The sequence below is a fragment of the Marmota flaviventris genome, chromosome 5 (assembly GCF_047511675.1).
Source record: "Marmota flaviventris isolate mMarFla1 chromosome 5, mMarFla1.hap1, whole genome shotgun sequence".
In the NCBI taxonomy this organism is placed as follows: Eukaryota; Metazoa; Chordata; class Mammalia; order Rodentia; family Sciuridae; genus Marmota; species Marmota flaviventris.
In genome coordinates this window covers 80,723,740-80,736,883 of record NC_092502.1, presented here as the reverse complement: position 1 = coordinate 80,736,883, position 13,144 = coordinate 80,723,740, and positions in this window count along the sequence as shown.

Here is a 13,144-nt window from a genome sequence, read left to right as displayed (position 1 = left end):
TCACTTTACTGAGGTACCTCCCACTGTTGGTTTTGATTGTTGTTTTTCATTTCCTCTTCTTGTAGTGTTTTGCCCAAGATGCTTTGCGGTGCTGGTTTTCTGGCTGTGAATTCTTTTAACTTTTGTTTATCATGAAAGATTTTTATTTCATTGTCAAACCTGAAGCTTAATTTTGCTGGATACAATATTCTTGGTTGGCACCCATTATCTTTTAGCTTTTGAAATACATTGTTCCAGGTTCTTCTCACTTTCTGCTTCCTTTCTCGTGTAGCCTTTAATATTCTCTCCTTGTTCTGTATGTTTGATATCTTCATAAAATGTGTCTTGGAGTTGGTATACTGTGGTTTTGTATGTTCGGTGTCCTGTAGACTTCTAGGATTTGGACATCCTTTTCATTTTTCATGTCTGGAAAGTTTTCTAAAATTATTTCATTCAACAGATTGCTCATTCCTTTGGTTTGGACCTCTATACCTTCCTCTATCCCCAAAACTCTTAAGTTTGGTTTTTTATGATATCCCATATCTCTTGGATGTTTTGCTCATGGTTTCTTACCAGCCTTTCTGCTTGACTAAACTCTTTTCGAGATGATATATTTTGTCTTCATTGTCTGATGTTCTGACTACTACTTGATCTACTCTACTAGTAACACTCTCATTTGAGTTTTTAATTTGGTTTATAGTTTCCTTCATTTCTAGGATTATTGTTTGATTTTTTAAAGATATCTATCTCCTGGTAGAGTTGATTTTTTGCTTCTTGAATCTGTTTATGTAATTCATTTTTAAAGTGTTCTTTCATTGTTTGCATTTGCTGTCTAATTACCTCTTTAAAATTCCACTCCATCTGAGTCAGGTATGCCTTGAGTTCTTTATCTGACCATTTTTCTGATACCTCTAGGTTCTCCTGTAAATTTAGGCTGTCCTGCATTGTTTGTACTCCTTTTTTTCCCTTGTTTTTTCATGATGCTCACATTATTTTCCAGCTCTGTTTGACTGCTGTTTTATTGTTTAATCCTATAAATTTGTTTTGGTTTTGTATATCTCCTGGGATCTTCCTTTGTGATGGGAGACTATGTCTAGTGATGTTGAGTTTTATTGTACTTTAAAGCAAATTCATTTGTTTCATAAAAGGCATACGGATTCTGATGGCGTATAGCATTCTGTGGTTTGGTCTTGGGACTTTAGGTTTAGGTTGGGTAATGTGATGGTATGGGGGTTGGTATATCTTGGTAAACTTGGAAGATTGCTCTACTAAAAGGGGATATTAACAGGAGAATGGACTGGAGTATTAGGGGGCATCTAGGGACTTGGGAGCACTATAGACCTCCTTGGAACGTTCACCTATATGTCTTTAGTAAATTACACATAAAAGAAGTTGTAATGCTTTGGAGGAAAGGTAGGAGAAAGGGAAGAAAGAAGTCACTAAAGAGAATGAGAGAAAGAAAAATAGGTAGAATAAAAGAAAGGGGAAAAATTGAAAAGAAAAGAAAAAAAAAGATAAATACAGTCTTAGAGTTCGATTAACTTCTCTTCCAGTAGGTGGAGCTGTGCCCTCCAGGCCAAGCTTCTGCCCTCAATATGCAGGAAACAATCCCTGTGAGGCAGCTTATCCTACCCCACTGGGCAGTTTTCCAATCTTGGGCTCTCAGGGCCTTCCTGGTCTCCAGCCCCCCTCTTCTCCTTCCAGCCAGGCCCCGCTCACCGGTGGCGTTTTCCACAGAACTAGCTACAGGCCGGGCCTGCAGTCCCCTGGGTGCCCTGCCCTTTTGAACGACTGGGCACTCTCTCTGTTTGCCATTCACCCAGACCCCAAGGTTGTGGAGCGCAGGGCTGGGGTCTGTCAGCTTATTTTGCCTGATTCCCTCTGGTAGCCATGCCCCGGGGAGCTGGTGAAAAAGGCCTCTGTCATCAGCGCTGGTAGGAGGGGTAGCTGGACTTCAGGTGACCCTCCCGACTCCCTCGTCTGACATTCAAGCTCACGGAGAGCTGGGGAGGGACCCTTGAGATTTCCCAGCTGTATGGAGAAGGAGGGCCGAGGGTCACACAGCTGCGATCTCTGATCCTGCTGCAGAGCGATCCCATCGTTTGAACTCTGGTGATGTGAGCTCTCTGCCATGGTGGACGCAGGTGTCCCTGCTGGGTGTCCAATGGGAAGCATGTATCCGGTCCGTCTCTCTCAAGTCCCACCTCAGCCCTTGATCCGCTGGCCTGCGGAGGCTCGCCTGGCACCACTTCAAAAGATCCACAAAAGATCCGAAGATTTATTTCTCCACTCTGCCTGAGGGTCTTTGTAAAGCTGAGTCGTGGCGCGAAGGCGGCGAGTTTGTGGCAGGTGGGCATTGGGACGCCAATCAACCAGCCAGTAACTCCAAGCACAGGGTAGCCTGAATTCACCCACACGTGTGCTCGCTGCAGCCTCTGAGAAACTCTTTTCATGTATCTGTTGACTATGTTTGTCTTCTTTTGAGAAATGTCTGTTTAGGCCCTTAGCCATTTTGAATTGGGTAATTTTACTCTTGAGCTCCCTGAGGTTCTTACATATTTTTTATAATAACCTCTTATCAGATATATGGTTTGCAATTTTTTTTTTCATTTCATAGATGGCCTTTTAATTTTGTTGGTTGTTTGCTGTGCTAAAGCTTTTTATTTTTATGTAATTTCACTTTATTATTATTTTTAGTTGCTTGTCCTTTTGGTGTTATAGTCTAAAAAATAACTTCCAGACTAATTTCAAGAAACTTTTTCACTGCTATGATTTGACTGTTTTGCCCCTCCAAAATTGATGTTGAAATTTCATATCCAAGGTAATAGTATTAAGAGGTTTAACCTTTAGGAGGCATTTAGTCCATGGAGACTCCATCTTCCTGAATGGGATTAGGAACACTTATAAAAGGGCTTGAATGAAGCAGTTCACCCTTTTGTGTCCTTTATTTTCTCTACACCATGAGAGGACACATCATTCCTCAACTCCAGAGGATATGGCAAGAAGATGCCTTCTTGGAAATGGAGACTCTCCCTGATCAGGCATCAAACCTGAAAGCACCTTAATCTTGTACTATTAACCTCAGGGGCCTGTGAGAAATAAATGTTTCTTCTTTATAAATAGTCCAGTCTGCAGTATGTCATTGCAGTAGCACAAATAGACTAGAATAGTCTGTTTGCTTCTAGGAGTTTTATGGATACAGAACTTATACTTAACACTTAAAACTATTTTGATAGATTGATCTTTTGGTTATGGTGTAAGATATGGGTCCATTTAAATTATTTTGCATTTGGATATTCCCAGCATCACTGTTGAAGAGATAGTCCTGTCATCACTGTTTATACTTGGTGCTTCTGTAGAAGACAAGTTGACAATATGTCAATAATTGATTCTGTTTTGATGGTCTATGTGTCTGATTATATGCTAGTACCATGTTATTTTCATTTTTATATGTATGTAATACATTTGACATCAGATAATGTAGTGTCTTGAGTTTTGTTCTTTTTGCTCCAGATTCTTTTGGTTATTTGACGGATTCTATTGTTGTATAAGAATTTTAACATTGTACTCTCCATTTCTGTCAGACATGACACCAGAATTTTGAAAGAGATTGAATTGAATCTATAAATCACAATGAGCAATGTGAACATCTCAATAATGCTATTGTTTTACTATCGTGAACAGAGAATATTTGTGTATTCTTCAATTTCTTTTATTAATTTCCTATAGTTTTCAGTGTATAGATTTTTTTACTTCCTTGGGTAAAACTATTTCCAATGTTTTTTTTTTTTTTTCAATGCTATTTTAAAGTAGATTCTTTTATTAATGTTTTTTAACTAGTTCATGATAAGTGTACAGAAAATCAACTTATATTTATATTAGATTTTATATTTTCAACTTTATTGAATTCATTTATTAATTCTAAAGGTTTTGCTGAAGTGTTTCAATTTCCAATATATAAGAGAACATCTACAGCACAGACAGTTACTTCTTCTTTTCTATTTGGGATCTATTTTATTTATGTCTTGTCTTATATGCTTGAGCTTGGATGTCCAATATTATGTTGAATAAAAGTATGAGTAGACACTTAATTTGTTCCCATTCTAAGAGGAAACCTTTCAACCTATAAGTTCAGAAAAATGCAAACCATGGGTTTTTCATTTGCAGCTTTTACATTGAGTTGAATCAATTTATATCTAATTTGTAGAAAGTTTATATTATAAATTTATGTTAAATCTTGTGAATTATGGTTTGAAGGTAATTATGAGTTTTATCCTTTATTCTGTTAATGTAGTTTATTACATTTATATATTGGGTAGTCTTTGAATTTCAGTGCTAAATCCTACTTGTACATGGCATGTAATCTTTTTTATTATGCTGCTGAATTCAGCTTACTATTATTTTGTTGAGAATTTTCATATCTCTGCTAAAGAGTGATATTAGTGTGCAATTTTCTTTTCTTGCAGTGTTCAAGTCTGACTTCCATTCAAGGATAATGCTGACCTATAAAGTGAGTTGGAAGTGTACCTTGTTCTTTTTTCTTTTCTTTTTTTTTTTTTTTTTTTAATTTCAAGAAGAATTTTATTTATTTATTTATTTTTTAAAAACCTTCCCTAAATGACTGGTAGACTTTACCTTTGAAGACTTTTGGTCGTTTTCTTTGTTGGGAAGTTATTGATTACTCAATTCATTCACCTTAATCACTATTGTTGTTCTCAAATTTTCTTTCTTCACAGTTCGGGCTTTATGAGATACATGTTTGTAGGACTTTATCCATTTCCTCTAGCTTATCCAGTTTGTTGGCATATGATTGTATTGATTGGTATTTCTGTTATCCTCTTTAATTCATAATTTTATTTATTTTCAGCTGGTCTAGCTAAGGATTTTTCAATTTTGTTTTATTTTCAAAACAACAACAACAATGAAAACAAAAATCCCAATTCCATTTTTTTTCCATTGATACTCTGGTCTCTATTTCATTTTTCTTTGCTCTAGAATTTCTTTTATTTTATTTTTTTCTATATCTTGTGCTTAGTGTCTTCTTTTGTTGTTGTTGTTTCTAATTCCCAGAAATAAGGTTAAATAATTTTTTTTTCATATTTTTTCTCTTTGCAAGGATTTATAACAATATCATTTCTTCTTAAAATTGCTTTTGTTGCCTCTTGTAAGTTTTGGAATCTTGTGTTTCTATTTTCATTGCTCTAATGATTACTAAATTTCCCTTTTGATTTTTGTTTTGACCCAGTAGCTGTTTAGAAACATTTTGTTTAGTATCAATATATTTATCAATTTTCCAATCTTTACAGTTATTGATTTCTATTTTTACATAAATTATGAACAAAAAAAAATACAGTTCATTCTTCCTAAATTTATTGAGATTTCTATTATGGACTAACATATGATGTATCCTGGAGAATGATCTATGTATGCATGAGAATAATGTTTGCTTTTCTGCTGTCAAATGAAGTATTCTGAACATGTTTGTTAAGTGCATTTGGTCAATAGTGTTGTTGTAATCCAATAATTCATTATTGATTTTATATCTGGATAACCTACCTATTATAGAAAGTGGATTACTGAAATCCCCTACAATTATTGTATTCCTATTGATTTCTCCCTTTAGTTCTGTTAATGTTTGTTCTACATATTTACTCCTAATGTTGCATATGTAACTGCTTTTTTCCGATTGATTAATTGACCCTTTTATTATACTATTATAATTTTGTTGCTTTTTAGAGCTTGTATTTAAAGTTTATTTTGTGTAATGTAAACATAGTTATCCCTGCCCTTTGGTTGCAGGTTGCATGACTTAATTTATTTAACCACTCTATTTTTACCTTGTGCTTTCATGATTCCTTAAAGCTAAACTAATACTCTTGCAGACAACATATGGTTGGGTCTGTTTTTAAAATATCCATTCAGTCACACTGTGTCTCTTGATTGAAAAGTTCAGTCAATTTATATTTAAAGTAATTTTATATTTAAAGTAAATATTGAAAGATTAGTACTTACAATTGCTGCTTTTAAATTTCCTTATTTTTTTAGTATCTTTTTTCTTGTTTTTCTTCTCTTGCTATCTTTCATTGTAATTTGATGACTTGTAATGATATGCTTTTAATCTATCATTTATCTTTTATGTGTCTAAGTTTTTCCTTTGTGGTTACAATGAAGTTTAACATGAAACACTTCATAACATATTTTAAACTGATAACAATTTTTATCACATGTAAATGCTCTACATTTCTCTTTGCTATCATCATAATTTAAATTTTTGTATATTGTTTGCCCATTTCCTAATTATTATAACTGTAATTTTAAAATACTTTTGTCTTTTAACTTTTATATTACCACAAAAATTGAAACATGCACCCTCATTCTAGTTCAGTATTCTAAATAGGACTGCATAGTTACCTCACAATGTGGGCTTCATACTTTAATTTGCTTCCATGTGGCTGATCAGCATTCTTTTGTTTCAACTTGAAGAATTCTCTTTAGCTTTTCTTATGTGGAACTTCTATTGATGATATCTTTCCTCAGCTTTTGTTTTTCTGGGAAAGTTTTTAATTACTCTTGTCTGAAGTGCAGTTTTACCAGGGAAAGTGTTCTTGGTTTACATTTTTTTTTTCTCTTATCAATTTGAATATATCAACCAACTTATTCTTGGCCTGCTGTGTTTCTGCTGAGAAATCTGCTTATAGTCTTGTGAATGATCCTTTATATGTGATTTTCCTCTTTATGTTTACCATTGATTTCTTAATTATGCATATTTATGAGGTACAGTACGAAAATGCCACACATGAATAACTGATAATGATCCAATCACAGTGAGGAAAATTTCAATTTCCTGAAATATGTGTCATTGCTTGGTAAACTTTAAACTCTTGTCGTTCATTATAAAACATTATAAATTGCTGAAAACTGAAGTCAACTACTTTGTCGTAGAACACTGGTACTTATTTCTCCTATATAACTATATTTTAATACTCATTACTATTCTCTTACTGCTTTCAAAATTCTCTTTGTCATTGACTTTAGACAATTTGATTATAAAGTATCTTAGTAAGGCCATGTTTATGTTCAGTTTCACTATAGGTGTTTGTTCTTCGTGGATCTGGTTGTTAATTTCTTTTCCTACATTTTATTTCCTACATTTTAGAAATTTTTATTTTATTATTTCTTTAAATAAGTTTCTTACCTCTTTCTATGCCTCTACTTCCTCCAGAAATTCTATAATGTCGGTTCACTTGAAGGTGACTCATATGTCTCATAGACTTTATTCATCCATTTTTTTCTTCCTTACTAAATAATTTCAAATAAATTATATTTGAATTTACTGTTTTTTTTTAAATTCTGCTTGATCATGTCTATGTTCTGTATTCAATTTTTAACTCAGTTATTGAATTATTCAACTCCTAAATTTTTTATGGTTACTTTGATAGTTTCTATGTTTTGGTTAAACTTCTCATTTTGTTTACATATTGTTATTCTGATTTCTTTTGTCTTTCCATGTCCTCCAGTACCTGAATCAGCTTCTGTAAGATGATTATTTTTTACCATTTTCAGGCCACTCATAGATTTACAGTTCTTTTATGCCAGCCAAACAAGTTTTATTTTGCTTCTTTTGTGGCATATTTTTTTCATTGATTTTAAAAAAAATTAATGTTCTTGGAAATTTTGCTCTGCTGTCTTTTCATTTCAAGAAGCAATCTCACTGAGCATGGTTCAACATGATCATAATCCCAGTGGCTCAGGAGGCTGAGGCAGGAGGATCAAAAGTTCAAAGCCAGCCTCAGTAAAGATGAGGTGCTAGGCAACTCATTGAGACCATGTCTCTAGATAAAATACAAAACAGGACTGGGGAGGTACAGTATGTGTCTGTGGTTTAATTCTCCTGAGTTCCATCCCCGTTACACCCATACCCTCAAAAAAAAGAATCAGTTATCTCTTCTAGTCTTTACTGACTTGAAGAAGGAAACACTTTTATCAGTTGGTCCAGATGGAGGTTCTAAATGCTTCTCAGTCTCTTCTGAAAACACACCTATTGCAGTCCACTTATTCCCTCCTAGCAGAGAGGTGGAGGATTGTGCATCTTCTCTTAACTCTGCATATCTACACCAGGTGCTGAGAATCTTGTTTGTTTCACCTATGGAAGTACCCTGAAGCATTCAAATTGTGCACTCTCTTCTAAACCAGCATAGTTTTCTCAGCTGCTTATATCTGTGTGCTTTACAGAATTACAGAGGAATATGTGGCATTGGCTAGCTATAGGGGGATTCCAGGGATACATAACAGATGAGTGGGGCTATATATGAGGTTCTGTATGGAACTCATGGGGCATAATCTGGATGGGTCTAGAAACATGCTAATTTGCTTCTGAGGTTAATGGTTTAGGTTCATAATCATCTGTCTCCAGGAAATTCTGCTGTGCTGATTCCCTCAGGTTTTAAGTTCAGTGTTACCAAAATTGTGTCTCTCAGGAAAAGTCCTTCAAAGCTAGGAAAGCCAGTTGCTTTATTCCAGCTTTCTCCTATGTGAGAAATCATAAGTTAAGAAATTTCTCTGAGATGTGCAGTTTTGGAAGAATAGTTACATGGGTTAAGTGAAACCTCTTCTTACCCTCTTCAATATGTCTATTCTTAGATTTTTTTTTTATCAATCACTCAGCTATATTTTTAGGCTACACAAAACACTATTACTGTTCATGGAAGATTCTTAAAATAATTTTTCTTTGGAGGTTTGAGAGCCATAATCTCCTATTTCATTACATTTTTGATGTCTGTAGGATGCATTATTTAGTAATATTACATACATGCTGTTTTCTCTTTAAAAAAAATTGGTGCTGAAGATTGCCCCCAGAAATGTTTTACTACTGAGTTATGTCCCCATTCCTTTATATCTTTTATTTTTAGGGAGTATCTTGCTAAATTGCTGAGACTGGCCTCCAACTTGAGATCCTCCTGCCTCTGGAGTATCTGGGATTGCTGGCATGCACCACCACACCTAACTGCTTCTTCTTTTATTACCCCCTCTCTTAAGAGAATCATGATGTTTCCACTGTGCAACTGATTCCAGGTATTTCCAGTTCCTCATTTGAAATACAAAAATTTGAAAGGCACTCACTACTCTATTGTGCTAACAAATAAAAATACTTTTAAAAACCCCCAAAAGACAAGAACACTTCGGATGTGTCACAGAAGTGAGGTCACAAAATAAAATGCTGCCTCCAGACTGATGATACAGAGAAAAAAAAAAAAAAAAAACTGTTGAAACTAGTGCCAGAAGGGTGACCTGAATTGTAATTGATGAATTACTGAAGGCTCAATGTGAACGAGTCCAAGAGATTAAAATGTTAGGAGGGCAAAATGAACAGAGTCTCTCCATAATTTATATTACCTCATGAAACTTTTTTTAGATTCTTATAGTAAATATAAGAAATATAAGAGGGAAAATCCCTCTTGTGCTTCTGGCTGGAGTTGCTAAAAGGGAACCATTTTGAGATATGATAAAATATTCTTTCTTCAGAACCTAATTGCCTGAAGGGAAATGAAGTACTCAAGAATAGCTTTCACCAGCCTTCTATGTTGAGAAAAATGAAACATCAACTTCATCCTAATCTCACTGTCCAGATTATTTTTCTGGCACTAGGCTTTGAACCCAGGGTTGGTTAACCACTGAGCTATATCTCCAGTCCTTTTTAATGTTTTTTATTAGTTGCTCATGACAATACAATAATCTTGACATATCATACATCTGAATCAAATGGGGTATAATTTCTCATTTTTCCAAGTGTACAGGTTGCACAATCACATTGGTTATATACAGCCACATTTATACATAACAGTAATACTAGTGTCTATTTTATTTTGCTGCCCTTCCTATCTCCCTTTCCCCTCCCGTCCTGTCCCATCACCTCTCTCTACCCAATCTAATGTGACACATTTCTTTTTATTTTCCTCACATCATCTTACATGTATTTTGTATAATGATGAGGGTCTCCTTCCATCTTCCGTGTAATTCCCCTTCTCCCTCCCATTCCCTCCCACCTCTCTTCCCTATTTAGTGGTAGTCTTCTTCTCCTGTTCTTCCTCCCTACCCCATTTAGAGTCACCCCCCCTTATATCAGAGAAGACATTCGGCATTTGTTTTTTAGGGATTGGCTAACTTCACTTAGCATAATCTGCTCTAATGCCATCCATTTCCCTGCAAATGCCATGATCTTGTTTTTTTTAGTGCTGCATAATATTCCATTGTATATAAATGCCACATTTTTAAAAATCCATTCATTATTAAAGGACATCTAAGTTGGTTCCACAATCTAGCTATTGTGAATTGTGCTGCTACAAACATCGATGTGGCTATGTCCCTGTAGTATGCTCTTTTTAGGCCTTTTGGGTATAGTCCGAGAAGGGGAACAAATACACGAAAAAATGCTCACCATCTGTAGCAGTAAGAGAAATGTAAATTAAAACTACTCTAAGATACCATCTCACTCCAGTAAGAATGGCAGCCATTATGAAGCAAACAACAACAAGTGCTGGCGAGCATGCGGGGAAAAAGGTACATGTTTTCCTGACATTGCTGGTGGGACCGCAAATTAGTGCAGCCAATTTGGAAAGCAATAAGGAGATTCCTTGAAAAGCTGGGAATGGAACCGCCATTTGACCCAGCTATTCCTCTTTTTAATTTTTTATTTGAGACAAGGTATTTCTGAATTGCCCACAATGGCCTCAACCTTGTGATTCTCCTGCCTCAGCCTCCTGAGTTTTTGAGTGTACAGGTAGATTTGCACCACTGTGCTTGGATCACTCTGATTTTACCTGAAGCAGGGGTGAACTGAGAAGCAAATGTGAAATCCACAGTCAAGAAGCATAGAATCATTAAAAGACTCAGATAAGTATATGCTTCTCCTGACATTTTATCACCACAATTGCTAGACTATTTTTAGCATTTCTTTTTATCTAGTAAATCATGTCCAGTTATCAAGAAAGTATTCTAAGAGATTCTTAAAGACAAAAACCCCCACAAAAATCTGAATAGAAAGACACATCAGAGCCATACTCTGCTATGATGGGGATGGTGGAATTATTAGACTGAGAATTTGAAATTATTAATAATGTGGTAGGAGTTCTTAATAGAAAAAGTAGACAGGAAGTAGACATCAAGCAAGATGGGCAAGGTAAAGAGAGATCTGGAAAGTCAATAAAATTCCCATGGGGAAAAAAAAAAGAAAGAAAACAGGAAAGACAAAAGCTAGAGAGCTAAAACCCCAACCACTAAAGCAAAAATGAAAGATGACTCTGATAGGCTTATTAGTAGTCTGGGCACAGTTGAGAAAAGAATCTTTGGTTTGAGGATATATCTGCATAAATAATCTTTAAAATGAAGGCAGAATACCTAAGAACTGAGAGACAACTATATAAGACATAACATGTGTACAGGGGAATACCAGGATACAAGACAGAAAAGGAAATAAGCAGCATTAGAAATAATCATAACACAGAATTTTCTCAAATTAATACCAGATATAAAACCACAAATCCAGAAAGCTTAGAGAATAATGAGCAGAATAAATGCCAGAAATCTTCATATGGATCTATAATTTCAAGCTATGAAAAATAAAAGATAAAAATAAATCCTTAGAAGAAGCAAGAAGAGCAGACTATCTTACCTACAAAGAAGGAAAGATTTTTAAACATCTAAATTCTCCCTTGAAAGTATGCAAGTGAAAGTGGAATGAAATATTAAGTGTTGGAAGAAAAGTTATCAACTTAGAATGGTGTGCCCCATGGGATTTTCCTTCAAAAGTGAAAGGGAAACAAATGCATTTTCGACCAAAAAAAAAAAAAAAAGAGGAATTTTGTACCAATTAGATATACCCTAAAGAAATGTTAAAAGCAAAAGTTCTATAGAGAGAAGAAAAAAAAATATATATATATATATATATATATATTTGGGTAAAAAAATGTGGAGCTACTCAAGAGAGGAATAATATTAGTGAACAATGAATTAATGCAAAATGAAAAGTTTTATGTTTATGATTACTGTAATGAAAAATAGTTTGTTTAAAATAATGTATTCAATCATTTCTGCATATATATATATATATATTCTTAGGCAAAAATGACTAAATGATACGAATTATTCAAGTAACAGGTTTTGAAGATTTTTACCACAAAGAAATGAAAAATGTGTGAGGAGATAGATATGTTTAAAATTATTTGCACAACTTATAGATAGATATATCAAAACATCAGATGGTATGCATTAAATGCATAGTTTTGTTTTAGGTATTATGTAAATATAAATTTACTTTGAAAAGTAAAAAAAATGGAGCAAATAGGATTATTTTTATTGTTAACATTGATATGTTATCTGTGAAGTTCTGTAAGGTTATTGAAAGGTGGGCTTTGATTAATTGTAAGAGTATATAATAAATAATTGGAAGATTACTAAATAATTTTTTTTAAATTATGGTTTTTAGGTTATGAAAGGAGATAAAATAGAATAATAAGAAATGATGAATCAAAACAAAAATAGAGAAATAGTGTATGACAAAAATAGTAAAAAAAAAGAAAAAGGGCAACAGATAATACTAATGATAGATATTAATTCAACTATTTCAATAATTACTTTGAATGTCAATGGTACACATAAACCAATTAAAGAGATCTTTAGAGTGGATCTAAAAATAATACCTAACTATGCGATATATAAGAAACCCACTTTAAATATAATGTCCCATATAGATTAAAAGAAATGCACGGGGAAAGGTACACCATGCTAATGGTAATAAAAAATAGCTTATTAATTTTGTGCACAGAAGTCTCTTGCACAAGGAAAATTGGGGATACAGAGAGATGTTACATAACAATAAAGGATTGATTATCTGAGACACCATAACAATCCTTACCATATATGTGCCTACCAATAAAAACACATGAGGTGAAAAACAATAGTATCCTAAGGATTCCTTCACTATTGTAGTTGGAGATTGTAACACACTTTTATCAGGAATGAATAAAACGTTCAGGTAAGAAATAGGTTGAGACATAGCTAAACTCAACAATATTATTAATCAATTAGATGTAGTTGACATCCATTAACCTCTTCACAGAATTCACATCTTCTCATCCTTGCAGGGAATATTCACCAAGATAGATCACAT